Genomic DNA, 14,721 nt, shown 5'->3' on the forward strand with positions numbered 1-14,721 from the left:
ACGTCTATTTGATGTCTGCGTTTACATCTGCAAGATGTCTTATTTAGATTGTTTTCTCATCTGCAATACGTCTGTGAGACGTCTCCTAAAAGATGTCATATAGACATATTGAAGATGTCTGCAAGACGTTTTTGATTTAGAATGTATGTAAAGCAGCTCTTTTCCTTTATAAGATGTTTTACACACCAGATGTATTCCAGATCTCCAGATCTTTACCAGACATCTTACAGACCTACCTGTGCTATCTGGGTAAAACCCAGTCAATGTTGCTGTTAGTTAGTTGTTAACTAACCACATAGTGTCTTTTTTTTAACATATTTTAATAAAAATCTTGCTATTATTTTGTAAAAAAAAGTGTAAAATGTTTCGCCACATCTGCTTTTACACTATTTTGACCAGCAGGGGTCGCCAGCGTGTGTGGGTTTCGAACGGCTTCGAAAAACTGAATCAATTTTCGAAGCAATTGGTTCAATTGATTCGAAGCTTCGAAAAGCTTCGTTTCTCCCATCACTACAGGATGTGACTTATATAGTGCTGCGTCCGAAAACTCAAGGCAGTGACTCGTTGCCTTGCTGCCTCATGAGGAAATGACTTCGGAGGCATGAAGGTAGCTCAGAGAAAGACTTTCGGACACACTTCTAAGGCAGCGTGTTTGAAATTTAAACAGAGAGCGCCTTTGTGATAACTAATCACATATTTGAAAACTACAATACTAATGTCTCGCTAGAAATGCAATTAAAAGGTGTAAAAAGTGAAAATATACCTTTATTTACACTAAATTTGTGGTCCAGTCGCGTCCTTGGCCGCCATTTTATTTTTTCGAACTCGACTGGACTCGACCAATCACATTCTTAATGTACGTCCACGCATAGGTATCTCAGGAGACAGGAAGTAAACCAAACATTGAATTCGGACATGCCTTGATGCCTTGCTGCCTTGGAAAGCTGCCTCAGAAGGCAGCAATTTAGAGTTTTCGGACGCAGCCTACAAGAACAAACAGGAAGTGAGAAGTGAAACATGGCAGGATGTATATCAAAATAAAAGCCAGAACAGAACAGGATGTCAAAATAAAAGTCCAAAATACAAAAATACACAGAATACAAGAAAACACAGAACAAAACCTTACAGAAATATATCTGTAACACTGTTACAGATCAAGTTACTGATGCAATCAGGTGTTAGTGCACCTGTCCCTCATACACACGCATACGTTTTCATGTCTGTTATTAGGTTTGTTCGAGCGTTTTGTCATTACAACAGACTTGCACATGTTAATTGACCATAGTTGTTTTTTTTTTTTTGTAAATGTAACCACTTCTTTTTTTAAAATATACGTAGATTCACATGATCAGACTTTAAGGCGTCCATTGCATGTTCATAATTAGAGGAAAGACAGCGCGCTGGGTCGTCTCAAGGCTACAATAGGCAATCGACTACCCCCAGCATTTGGGAAAACAATTATTTATAGAGTATGTGACGTCGATCTTCTTCTTAGAATCTCCACCCACAAAGGCCGTTCCCCTCGTCAATCTGACTCCATCACCACACCCAATTTCAGCCTGCCGGCGAAGATAGACACACACAGACAAAGAAAAAACTGTTCTCCGCTCATCCCTGAGAGCCATGCAGTCCGTCACTTTCTCCCCAGTACTCCTCCACTTCACATATGATTGACTACACATAGCATATTATAATGCTTTCTTAAAAAGAAATCATTAATAAAACATTCATTTATTCATAAAAAACATAAGCTGTAAGATGAAAGTGATTATTATGTAAAACACATTTCAATATCATGACATCATTTCATTATTCGTAAAATTGGTTATATGAATAAGGCACACATTAACTTCTTTAGATAGATAAACACATATTAAATCTTTTACTGCAATATTACTTCTAAGCAAAACACTTTAATCATTAATAAAAAAACCATCTGTTAGGGAAGAAAACACACACACACACAAAGAACAAGCCCAGGAGATTCTGTTCTTCAAGGTTAAGCTGCCATCCCCCATTAGGTTATTCTGTATGCAACCTTCATTTCATTGGTTAATACACATTTATCAAAGACAACATCATATCTTTATTACATCAATTATTCAATGATTAATACTGATTAAGTAAGAAATATATTGCATATTTTATCCTGTGAATATTAAAGCATTAGTTAATACATGGTTGTCTGTTTGCTTTTTCCTCTGCTTCACTCTCATTGGTAGTTGCTCCCAAAAGTCCTTCATCAAGTTGAACTTTCCTCAACGTTGTGGCATAGCTGGACATGCCCACTTCCTGTTGTCGATGGTCACAGTTGCTCATGTTGCTGAATGGGGCAAAGCTTCCATTGGAATGAACGAGATTGTGTTGCTAGTCGCTGGCGGTGTACAAGCAGCATACGTGTGTGTCTTTAAAAATATATCAAATGCAAATTACCTGATCTAACATTCCCAGCTACAGAGGGCATCCTTTATTCAGTCCCTAATGCAGAGGGTTGGAGTGTTGATCCACCTAACATGAGGGATAAAAGAGCGTTTGTTAGCATAATGAGAAAGAAAACAGAAACACATTATTAGTGGCATTTAAAGACATAATATAACACTTGTTAATACTACATTTTCTGTTCAATCCATAGAGCACTCGTTTTGAGTCCTGAGACCCTGGGGTGACCACCGTGAACAAATACAGAGTAAGTTACCTAAAAAAAACAATAATAATATTTATTTATAAAAAGTTCTTATAAAAAAGCATCATCATTTACTCAGATGAAGTGTTACCTTACCAACATGTTCAAGGAAGGTGCAGGTCTGATGATCCATCCAACATAAAAAAAACAGTAAATTTATACTTAGTTACATCTGTTGTAAAACAGACAAATGCAGTTATAAGAATTTTACCTAAACTACACACCTATTTTATTCTTAAGTTTAAATAAATCAAAATAATGCATTTAATAGTAAAAGCATTTTAAAAGCTACACTCCTAATTCATTTATCTTTGCTATTGCAGCTGCAAAAAGGCAGTCTTGACGGTTATAGGATGAATGCAAATAAAGACTGACCACCTGACTTCAGCGGTCCAGTCTCTTGTGGGAAGCAGGTGTTTGTTACCCCAAATACGGATGAAGAGTGACGAAGAGGATGATGACTTTTTTCTCAAACATCATCTGAAGATCTTGACAGGCTGGAGACAAAATTAACAGACTGAGGGTTTATACAAAGAATCTTACTCAGGCAATATTAAAGATAAGATATTTTTACAAAATGTTCTTTTCATTGTTTAGGATGATTTTATGTAGAAAACAATACATCACAAAAAAGACTTTAGCTGGGTTTTCACAGGCAGTGCCTTACACACACACTAACCACAATTATAAACGCAACACTAACACAGATTTAGACAGATTTGTGAATAATATTTGAGAGAAATAGGCCTTTTGGGGACATAGAAAATATTTAAGTTCAGCTCATGAAATGAAAAATGGGGGCAAAAAATGTTTTAACAAGTGCAATACAAATATCAACCATAATACTGATCGTTTAAAAAAAAGTAAGCCACTATATCTTTCTAGAATCTTACACAAGACTCAGTTACATGAACGATCAAAGGTGGGCGAAATATCAATATTAAAGCATGAATAACTGTTATCAACCCAATTTCAAGGTATTATTTAAATGATCCCACACCAAACAGTTTATTATTTAAATGCATTATTACTACATACCTTAAGCATGTGTTCCACGCCTTTCTTCTTCTTGGCTTTGCGAGGTCAAGCGGATGTTGTTATGTAGAATCACGACCTTGACGTAAAGACGCACATCCGTAATTTATTTAACAATGATAACACTTTCGGGTAATTTTATCTTCTAGATCCTAATTAAAGAAAGAGCAGCCTATCACGATTATTTCCTGGTAATTTTTTGAAATGTTTTATTTTAGAATGGAGATTAATAAAGCAGACGCGGAAAGGTTTTGATTATTTTAAATATGTTATGTTTATGTTGTTGTTTTCGCATACTGTCATGTAAAAAATATATTTAAAGAGAAATGAATGAAAGTTTTCATTGTTTAATTTGAATAAATGTATTTTATAAAATCAACAACTGCCTGTTTTAAGATCAATTGAAAATGCTGTTTTAATTACTTAATATCGATGACACAGCTTGCATGTGTAGATGTGTGTAGAAATAATTTGCTGTAGTTTAGGGCAATTCCATTTGTTAATGAGGGATCTTGTAATCTTACAAACATCTGGGAAAGAGCGGCTTACCGTCTTTCTAAGCTCTTCTAAAGATCTGGGAAAGAGCGGCTCCGCATCTTTTAAAGCTCTTCTTAAGATCTGGGAAAGAGCGGCTCCGCATCTTTTAAAGCTCTTCTAAAGATCTGGGAAAGAGCGGCTTGCCGTTCTAACATCTTGTAAAGATCTGGGAAACGGCGGCTCGCCATCGTTCTAAATAACATACATCTTATAAAGATCTGCTGGGTGTCTTGCAAACAGCTGGGTCGGACGTCTCGGCGACGCCTTCCAGATGAGCAAACGCCCTAAATAATACGTCTTCCAGACGAAAAACAAGACATCGCGCGCAGACATCTCCGCGACGTACGTGTGCTATCTGGGATGTGTGTATATATAGAAATATTTTCTATTAATTTCACAAGTATACCTTTAAAAACCATAGTAATCATAGTAAAGGTACTGTTTTGGCCATTGTAAAAATGAACACGGGGTAGTGTTTGGTTGGCCAGCGAGAGTTTTACTTTTGTGCAGCAACAAAATAAAAACTGCCTATCGTTGTCTGGACTCTTATTTGTGTTTTTGTAATCATTATAGTAGAAACACAACAAGGGACAAGCGTGTAAAAACTTATCAATGTTTGTTTACAGCCGCCGCCATTACCTCGCGTGTTGATCATGAAAGCAGTATGTGAGCACACGCGAGTGATCCTGCGTTTAATAAACTTGCAGTGCGGAGATATGCGCTTAGACGTAACTAAATAAGTATTGTACTGTTTGCAATCGCGTATTTTATAAGAATACCAAAAACCGCGTCGAGTTTCCTGACTCGTGTGTTTGTTTATGTGTGTTCCCCTCGCGTGAAATTGTGAGTATTTGGAGTCGCATAGGCCTACTGCTTGCTCCATCTCCAGCAAAGATGAAAACATCCCAAGAAAAAGGACTCATTCACACAGCATTCCTCATTTTACCACCTCAACACATTTTACACAGACAACACAGCATCTGGAGGACGTATATGATCCTCACCAGTGTTATTTATTGTGTGTTTTTTGTCCTGTGTGTGTCTAATGATAATAAAAATATATAATTGAACTTTGAAGGATAAAGCAAAACAATTTACTATAAAGTTATCTTAAGCAATGGCAGCTTCATAAGACTTAACAGTGTTATCAAAGGGGCTCACAAACAAATAATAATGCGTATGGGTTGACCTGTGAAAACTTAATATTAAACTCGGTTGTAATATGTAATATACCTGTACATGTTTTTTTTTCTTTTTAAAACCACATTTACACAACTTAAAAAGTCCTAATGTTTAACCCTGCAATGATTTTGAATGCTAGACTTTGTAAATAGGTTTGTTTTCCTGGCCATGAACTTACAAAACCTGCAAACCTGCCTTGAAGAACATAACCTTTTTTACTGGACTAAATAAATCAACAATCACGTAAGTAAAATGCATTAAATGATTTTTCTGTGATTAGTTATGTGTGTAGATCATGTAGATTTTAAGATAAAGCTGAATGTTTTGATTATATTAGATTTTGAGCTTGTTATGTCAACCCAGACAGCAATTTAGCTCTTACCGACGTTGGGGCGCATGTACTTGCCCGACATAAAGTGCCTCGGTGAGATGTCTTATGGAGATTGGTAGCTAATAGGCAAGATATCGGGAAGATGGTGGCATTAGAATGATCGCCGACCGTGAGCCAACGTAAACCCGCCCTAATTGTTATGACCTATATGCGGCGCGATCCGCTTCGCTCTCCCATTGAACACAGCTTATTTTCGGCTGCATCGCTGTAAACGTCACAGCATGTTTATAAAGCAGCTGTTCCAGTGTTAAAGGGAGCGAGGCGTCAGGATCCCACCGTTATATAATTGATTTGTTTAGGCCAGGGGTCTCCATGGTGCCAGCACATTCTGTTAGTCTCAATTGTAATATTTATTTATTACATACATATGTTTTATATTAACTTGGCTTGGTTTACGTATGTTAACATATTAAACAATACTAAAACATATCAAAAAGTAAAATAAAATAAAATCAGTAAGTAAAACAAAAAAGTTTTGAGTAGAATAAATAAAAAAGTAGCCCTCCAGATTGTTTTATCCATATTGTTGTAGCCCTTGCTCACAATGTTGGAGACCCCTGCAGGCTAATCAGGGCTTTCATATTGTGTATCAACAACAATCAACACTCAATAACAGTTTATGTTGTGTTAATCATAAAATTTCTTCCCTAACAATTTGACAAGAGCTAGTTGAGAAGTAGGCAACTAGCCCACTTGCATGCAAGACTCCGTCCGTGGCTGCGCAGTCTGCAGCCGCTTCCTTTTGAGTTGCCAGGTTTTATGACAAAAAAAGTTTAAATTGAAAGTAAGTGATTGTTATGTGTAGGGTGTATTTCATACACAATATGACAACCTGGTAAATGTCAGTCTAACAGAAAAAAATGGATCAGTGAGTTTTCCAGGAGAAATAACAAAACAGAAGGGCATCTGGAAATTTTTTTTTACTTTGTTTTTGCAAAGGCAGTTTCATTTATTTTAACACTCCACAAATTACACTTTGGGGTGGTTTCCCGGACAGGGATTATCTTAAACCGGGACTAGGCCTTAGTTTAATTCTGAAATATAACTAGTTTTAATAACATGTCTTAATAAAAACATTACTTGTGTGTATTTTGAAGCATCACAAAAGACACTGATGTATTTTATGATATGTCAGTGCAAGTTGTTTTCAGTTTGGACAGCTCTTACATTTATTTTATTTTAGTCTAGAACTAGTCTAATCCCTGTCCTTGAAACCGTCCCATAGCAAACTGCAACAAAAATAAGAAATTCCCTCCAGAATAAGTCATACTCCAGAATCAGTCCAATCAATTATTTCACTTAAGATGCTTGCTTGTCCCGCCTTTGCCGCCCCCATTCCTGTCTCTGCTCAGACAGCCGCAGCCAGTTTCTCACAGTCATCTTTATATCAGCCTCAGTGGAACTTTGTAGGCAGGATTTCTTAACACAGCACCTAAAAAAATGTAATAATAAAGCAACAGAAAAAAATAAGACAGCACAAAAGTCTATATCTCTTCATGGTTTCTAAAAAGACAATTCAGAAAAGTCAGAGCATTTTGCAAAAAATAAAATCATGTTGTTTCAACACATTGTAGGAATTACTCAGGAGTACCTGATGAATAGGCTGTGATTTAAGGAGGGCACATCCCTTCATCACTGGGTGTGTCTTGCTGCCAATCATCTTGTGGCACTAGGAAATACAGAAAAAGGCCCGTTACACAAAGAACAGCATCACCCAGGTCCAACTAACAGAGCTAAACAAGTGACCCCACAGCAGCGGTTCTAAAACTTTTTCTGTCATTTTTGTCATTCCCCATTTTATGTACAACTGTGCTGTGTGTGCGCTGTGTATTTTGTGTGTGTGTGCCTGTCTCAGTGTGTTCTTGATCTGCATAAACAGCTTATGTTCAGGAGAGCCCAGCCCTTCATATTCATCTTCCTGCTGCCAATTAACGGTTGTCACTATGAAATGATAAAATTAGATTGTGAAACTGCTAAACAGTATGTAGGCTTTTTGCTCTCAAACTTTTCAAGTGCGCTTACAGCCACAAGTTTAAAGACCCAATAGACCCTTTTACTGTTTGTACACAATGGTGACGTGGCAACGTATGTACGAGCAGTTTGGCAACGGAAGTATGGCAAGAATCAGCAGTGAAGTAACACAGACAGAGAAAGTTATTTTAAAAAGTTGACTTATCAACTTTTTCAACACATCTACCAGATCCGTGTACTATAGTGGAGTGGATAGAAGACGTTAGCAGATGGCCAAATATAAAGTGGCCAGATACATATGAAGAGTTTTGTTCCAAAACCCAATAAATCCATTTTGACAAATTTTGTTAAAAACGTGTTTTCTATACCAAGAAAGTGACAAGATGAAAAGCACTATTTTCTGTTACAAACTTTCACATAGCATCTTTAGGTTATAAAAACATAAAAAAATTCAAATCCATAACTTGATTTTCAAAGATTTATTATAAAAACAGATTATTTTTTCCACAAAATGCAATAAATTCATGACAAGTTTTTATTCAAAATGCTATAAATCTATTGAATCAATAGCCTTTATAAATGTGCATTCATCTTTGCCATGTTATTCATTTAGTTGACTAGTGGTATACACTAATTAAAAATATAAACATTAATGGCATTAATCAAAACACTTACTTTGTGATATTAAGAACACTGTCATTGATGCGGTTATACTTGACGTCGTCTCTTAACGTGTTTCACAGCGATCAGCTGTGTAAAATGTTTTGGTCCTGCTCGATTTTCGTTGACTTTGAGTAAAATTATGGAAAGTTTTTCATAAGATCCGCTGGAGTCAATGTGTTAGCATGACAGAGACTTGATGCTGTCGGCCCGGGCAAACAAGCACCCGTCTTCCGAGTGTCTCTTGCGTAAATTATTAGATGTTGATGGCTTACGTTTCTTTCCCGTCACAGAAAACCATCACAGGTTTATCAATGCTATTAAAATATTATTTTGTTTTTGTTTGTTTGTTGATCACGAAGTACAAAGTAGATGAGGAAAACTAGTATTCCGTGTACTCAGCGCGCCGCCATTGTTTGTTTACATTGCAATGGTGCGCTGCAAACTGTGGAGCGGATTTATGGCATTCTGTAGAAAAGGAGGAGTGGCGTTTATTGCATTTTGGGAAAAAAGGGAGAAAAGTTTACAGAATAACACGGCGTATATTGGATTTTGCGTAAAATTAAGAATTTACTTTTTAATATTGACCTGATATAATACTGATTCTGGCAGCAACTCATTTTTTTCAAAAATGGCGTTTATTTGGAACCAAACTCTTCATATATACGTATATTAGTATATTATATTAGTACAACCAAACGCAACAACCAGACATTTTGATGCTGGGAAACCGTTTTAATAAACTTTCTGAGTTGCTAACACGTTAGAACAACTGGCGAACAACAACACCGTTGCCGAAATGCGCGCACAAACTATTTGATCACGTGGGCTGTAAAAGGGTCTATGCATCACATATTTAACGGAAACTTACATTCAGTACGAAGAAGGTCCTCATTCACTGATGTAATCACTTAATTGGAAAAAACACAAATGGCCCAGATCCAGCTTGATTTTAAAATCTGGCCCTAATTCATTTGCTATTGAATTATTCTGAAATGTATTCTTTTACTACCTCAGTATGATGTTCTGAGTAAAAAGTGCAGATTCATACATTACATGTAAAATATCTTACTATCGTTAGTCCTCTGACGGAGCCCTGGAAGAGGGTGACGTGGAGGCTGCTGCAAAGCACACAGGCCTTCGTTATTATTCGGTGTCACTAGAAAATACAGAAAAACTAAATTATTGGAGTGAACAGTAAGTCAAGTTTATCACAATTAGATAAACTAATGTCAGTGGGCTGAGTAATTGGCACACATTTCTACACACACGTGTCAGTGTTTTCATTGTCTGCGTTTTAAATGGCTTGCAGTCAGGAAAGCCTTCAGTTCTCGGCGCCTCTTTCTGAATATTAACCGCAGTCTCTTGGAAAGACAGAAAACCTTGGTTTACTGATCACACTACTAATATAAACTCAAAAATCATATCTCTGGAACATCAAACTATGGTATGTGCTGTTTACCTGTGGAGTACATTGTGTCTGCTTGAATTTAGGGACCTGATGCATTTTACTTTATAGGGTACACTTACCTTCACTCTACAATGATGTGGGATGGGCTGGAGGAGTTAAACAATGGGTGGGAGGGTTAGCCAGCTTTCTTCTTACTGACACTTCAAGAAGATTAAAAAAGGTTACAACAGAAAGATGATCAAAAAGGCACATCAACCATAAGATTTGCACCTTAGATATCTACATCTGATATTCGCTGTATGAGAAGTGCAGCATTATACACATAAAATGTCTTACTAGGCTTGCTCCTTTGATGGAAACTTGGGTGGGCTAGAGAAGGCTGCTTCCTTTTTGTCACTGTCATGGCCGATTAAAATTCGAAAAATGTTTAAACACAAATATTACAAATTCTTATCAGGCATAATTACAAGTATGAGCATGTAATTAAAGGGAGAGTTCACCCAAAAATGAAAATAATGTAATTAATGACTCACGAGTTTGGAACGACATGACGGTAAGACCTCCGTTCATCTTCGAAACACAGTTTAAGATATTTTAGATTTAGTCTGAGAGCTTTCTGACCCTCCATTGAAAATCTATGCACAGTATACTGTCCAGGAACAGAGAGGCAACAAAAAAACACCATCAAAGCAGCCATTTGACATCAGCGGGCCAGCCAAAATGTGCCGAAGCATCGAAAATACACCTTGGTCCAAAAATAACAAAATTACGACATCATTCAGCATTGTCTTCTCTTCCGGTTCTGTTCTGAACGCGCACGAGACTAAAGTCACATGACTGCAGTGACGCAGCTGACGTACAACGTGGCTGATGTGTTATTAGGTGCGTCCCCGCTTTTTTTTGTGCGCCCGAGCTTCGTTTACAGTCTGAGGGAGACGAATGCTGTAAATGTGAAAAAAATTCACAAACATATCTGAGGATAACACGCCATCTGCGTCACAAGACTTTAGTCAGACACATGCGCTACACAACAGACATGGAAGAGAATGCTGAATAAATTTGTCATTTTTGGACCAAGATGTATTTTGGATGCTTCAACACATTCTAACTGACCCATTGATGTCAAATGGCAACTTTGATGATGTTTTTATATCTTTCTGGACATGGACAGTATACCGTGCATAGATTTTCAATGTAGGGTCAGAAAGCTCTCGGACTAAACATAAAACATCTTAAACTGTGTTCCGAAGATAAACGGAGGTCTTACAAGTTTGGAGCGACATGAGGGTGAGTCATTGATGGCATTGTTTTTCATTTTTGGGTGAACTATCCCTTTAATTTTCTAATGGACATATGGAAACTTAAAGGAACACGCCGACTTTTGGGGATTTTAGCTCATTCACAGTGACCCCCAGACTTAGATAAGTGCATACATACCCCTTTCGTCTCTGTGCGTGCCGTGGCTCGGTCTGGCGCACCCACCGCTGGCCTATCTGAGCATAAAGACTTGAAGTAAATGGCTCCAGCTAGCATGCTGCTCCCAATAAGTGACAAAATAACAGCAACATTTTCCTATTTATGTGTTGTGATTTGTTTAGTCACACCGTGTACAAACAACAAGGTCATTACACAGCCATCTTTTAACAGTATACATACTGGGAACTATACTCTCAGAAGGCGAAGCACTTGCCACTCGGGGGGAGTAACTGCACAACTCTGACCGAACTCTCTGCTCCTCACCGGGGGTTTCTCAGGTGCTGCTAGCAAATCACTGCACCCAAGTAGCCGGGCTTCGCCCTCTGAGAATATAGTTTCCTGTATGTATATGATTAATAGATGGCTGTGTCTCACATGACCTTGTTATTTGTACATGTTGTGACTATACAAATCACAACATATAAATAGGAAAAAGTTGGCATTATTTTGTCACTTATTGGGAGCAGCATGCTAGCTGGAGCCATTTACTTCAAGTCATTGTGCAAAGCTAAGCTAGCGGTGGGTGCGTCAGACAGAGTTACGGCACGCACAGAGATGAAAGGGGTATGTATGCACTTATCTAACTATGGGGATACAGTGAATAAGATAAAAAATAAGCCTTTAAGGTCAAAATAGTTATTCAACTTGCCAACTGTTATGTTGTTTCCAGCCATAGGTAGGAGGGAAGGGGGAGGAGGGTTTTTTGGAAGGTTTGTTGTGCGTTTTCTTCTTTTTCGCCTGTGATGTTTGTGGTGCATTTTGGGTGTCTGATGAAGGGCACGATGCAGGGGATGATGGTGGTGATGGTGGTGATGGTGATCTAAGTCAGGATGGTCTGTAAATGAAAAGTTTTTACAAAGATTAGTTTTCATATTAATCACATCGAACATAGAAAGTACAATGAGTAACATCAGAACACCATAGCCCCCCACTCTCACTTGTCTCATGTAGTATTCAACAAGACTATTGTTTCCATCCTTTAGATGGGTTGGGTGATGTCCTCTTGAAAAAACTTTGGAGTATTTTGTATGAGTCTTTATAGACCCTTTTACTATTTGTACACAATGATGATGTGGCAACGTAGGTGCACGCAGTTTGGAAACGGAAGTATGGTAAGAATCAACAGACAGAGAAAGTTATTACATACATATATATTAGATACATATATACGTATATTAGTATATTATATTAGTGCAACCAAACGCAACAACCAGACATTTTGATGCTGGGAAACCGTTTTAATAAACTTTCTGAGTTGCTAACAGGTTAGAGAACCACTGGGGAACAACAACACTTCTGTGGCCGAAATGCGCGCGCAAGCTATTTGATCACGTGGGCTGTAAAGGTTCTGGAGGCCACCAAGCCATGCCTTCATCGTATTTACCTGAGTGAAAAAAACAGAAAAGACATTTTATTTTGCTTAAATTACAAAGGTTAATTAAAGGCTCTATTTTATGAATAGGTTTGTGTCCAAAAACACTTACTTCCTATCACTTTATTACTTAATAACCACTTTGTCTGACTGTCTACAGTGGCTGTGCACTTGTACTAAACTAGCTCTTTGATTGACAGGTCTACTTTTAACGTTACCATAAAAAACGCACAACAAGAGCTGCCTTTAATTTTAAGCATGTCACTTAGACAAAATCATTAAAAATGCATGTAAGGGGTCCATATTGTAAAATGACAGATGTCATTTTTGTGTAGACAAAAGACAGTCCGTCAATTTATTACCGTTTACCTAACTGTTTACCGAACGATCCCCTCACGTCAAAAATACTGTCTAAAATAACTCACTGAAAAATATTTAATACGCGAACATATTAATAAATTATAATAACTAACCAGGGATGCGTTTCCCAAAACCATGTTGCTTATTTTCCATTGCCAACCAACTAGTTGCTAACACAACAGGTTAGCAACTATGGTTTTGGGAAACGCACCCCAAGTCAACAGTTATAACAACAAACCAAGTCTAAAAACATGTAACGTTGCCTCCGACGCCAATTTCTGTCATCCGTTTATCGAAAACATTTCCACAATCATATTTAATCAACATACCTTCGCGTTTACACTGCCGGCTTGATGTGGACCAAGAACTGCGTAGATCTAGTGAAGAAAAAAAGAGGCGCGGTCGGCATAAAGGTTGCTCGCGGTTCCTCTGCCGATCTCCGGAGAGTAGTGGGCTGCAGACTCATCGCGCCGATAGTTTACCCACCTACTTTTATTCTGTGTGCAGGGGAAAAACCCCAACCGACACTTTGCCGCTGGTGCCCTCCAATTGCCAACGTCGGTAAGACTGAACGTGCTGTCTGGGGAATTTGCTGTTCTTCTAAACTGTTAAAGGGGGGGTTTAATGGTATTTCAAGCATTCTGACTTATTAACACAGTTATTGAGTTGTTTCCTCATGCTAAACGTAGGCAAAGTGTCAAAAATGCAGTTGGGCGTGTTTCAGAGTATTTCTGTGCCGAATGCACTTCGCCAGGGTTCGTACAAGTTTCGGCTAATTTTTTTCGATTACGGTTCTAACTGACGTTTCAGGGGTTTTCGATACGTATCACTTCTTTATATGGGCTTCCGCCGGAAAACTTCCCCCGGAAAACCCCGCCCAGCCGTCAGTCAGTGGGAGACGCTAGAGCTTGCTAACAGCTTATCACGCCACTCAGCTTTGTTTAATTTCAAAAGTCAACAATGGCACAACAAGAAGTGTGTTTTTGGATGTAAGGAGAAGACATCCAGCCTTATGGAAACAATGGATATAGTTTATTATCCGGATTAGCAGCGGAGTATTGCGTGTATGTTTGATGCAGTGGATTTTCAGAACCGGGTCATGACGAGTTACATGTGGTAAGTAAGACTTCTGTCTTATGTTGGAAATAGGCGCGTGTATATTATATAAATGACACGAACATGTAGTGAATCATAAGTTAAAACAGTGTTGTATAGTGTTGCATGACTCGTACTCGCTCCTCCCGTGTTATAACTCCTCCTTCTTCATTTTTTCGTACGTTATCGGAAAGATTCGGTAAAGCTAATCTTTCTTTTATAAATCTGATTAAACTAAAGACTCTTCAGAGATATAAAGGATGTCATACTACTCCATAGGTACTCCAGATTAATATCAGAAATGCAGAAACAGCGTGTGTTACGTGAGCTTTAAAAATTTACTTTTTTAATCATTTTTTGTAGCGACAAAATATAATATTGATGTTAAATGTCTTTGATACTATTTTGAGTTTTAATCTAAGTTTTAAAATTATTAAGTACATTATTAAGTAGATTTATGCGTTAACACGTAGTGCGTGTTAACACGTGAATTTAGCACGTTTTTGCTTTAACGGCGTTCCATATCACTGTGAGTTGTTTCGTTTTTT

At 37.8% G+C, this 14,721-nt stretch overlaps 2 long non-coding RNA genes across 5 annotated transcripts; both read right to left on the reverse strand.

Moving 5' to 3' along the window:
• Positions 1–1,228: 1,228 nt before the first annotated feature.
• LOC129444530 (uncharacterized) lies at positions 1,229–3,812 on the reverse strand. 2 transcript variants are annotated; one of them, XR_012367992.1, is made up of 5 exons: positions 3,722–3,812; positions 3,059–3,180; positions 2,780–2,804; positions 2,613–2,695; positions 1,229–2,508 (listed from the first exon to the last, which is right to left on the reverse strand). It is a non-coding gene; the product is annotated as an uncharacterized lncRNA (long non-coding RNA). The 2 variants fall into 2 exon arrangements; XR_012367991.1 differs by lacking the exon at positions 1,229–2,508 and having other exon boundaries at positions 2,598–2,695; positions 3,722–3,810.
• Positions 3,813–5,806: 1,994 nt separating this feature from the next.
• Positions 5,807–14,699, reverse strand: LOC129444526 (uncharacterized). Of its 3 annotated transcripts, XR_012367989.1 has the most exons (10): positions 13,408–14,699; positions 12,285–12,730; positions 11,996–12,181; positions 10,207–10,266; positions 9,990–10,070; positions 9,729–9,823; positions 9,532–9,618; positions 9,331–9,369; positions 7,410–7,497; positions 5,807–7,260 (listed from the first exon to the last, which is right to left on the reverse strand). It is a non-coding gene; the product is annotated as an uncharacterized lncRNA (long non-coding RNA). The 3 variants fall into 3 exon arrangements; XR_012367990.1 differs by lacking the exon at positions 9,729–9,823 and having other exon boundaries at positions 5,810–7,260; XR_012367988.1 differs by lacking the exons at positions 9,331–9,369; positions 9,729–9,823 and having other exon boundaries at positions 5,813–7,260.
• Positions 14,700–14,721: the final 22 nt, after the last annotated feature.

The sequence above is a fragment of the Misgurnus anguillicaudatus genome, chromosome 3 (assembly GCF_027580225.2).
Source record: "Misgurnus anguillicaudatus chromosome 3, ASM2758022v2, whole genome shotgun sequence".
NCBI classification, from domain to species: Eukaryota; Metazoa; Chordata; class Actinopteri; order Cypriniformes; family Cobitidae; genus Misgurnus; species Misgurnus anguillicaudatus.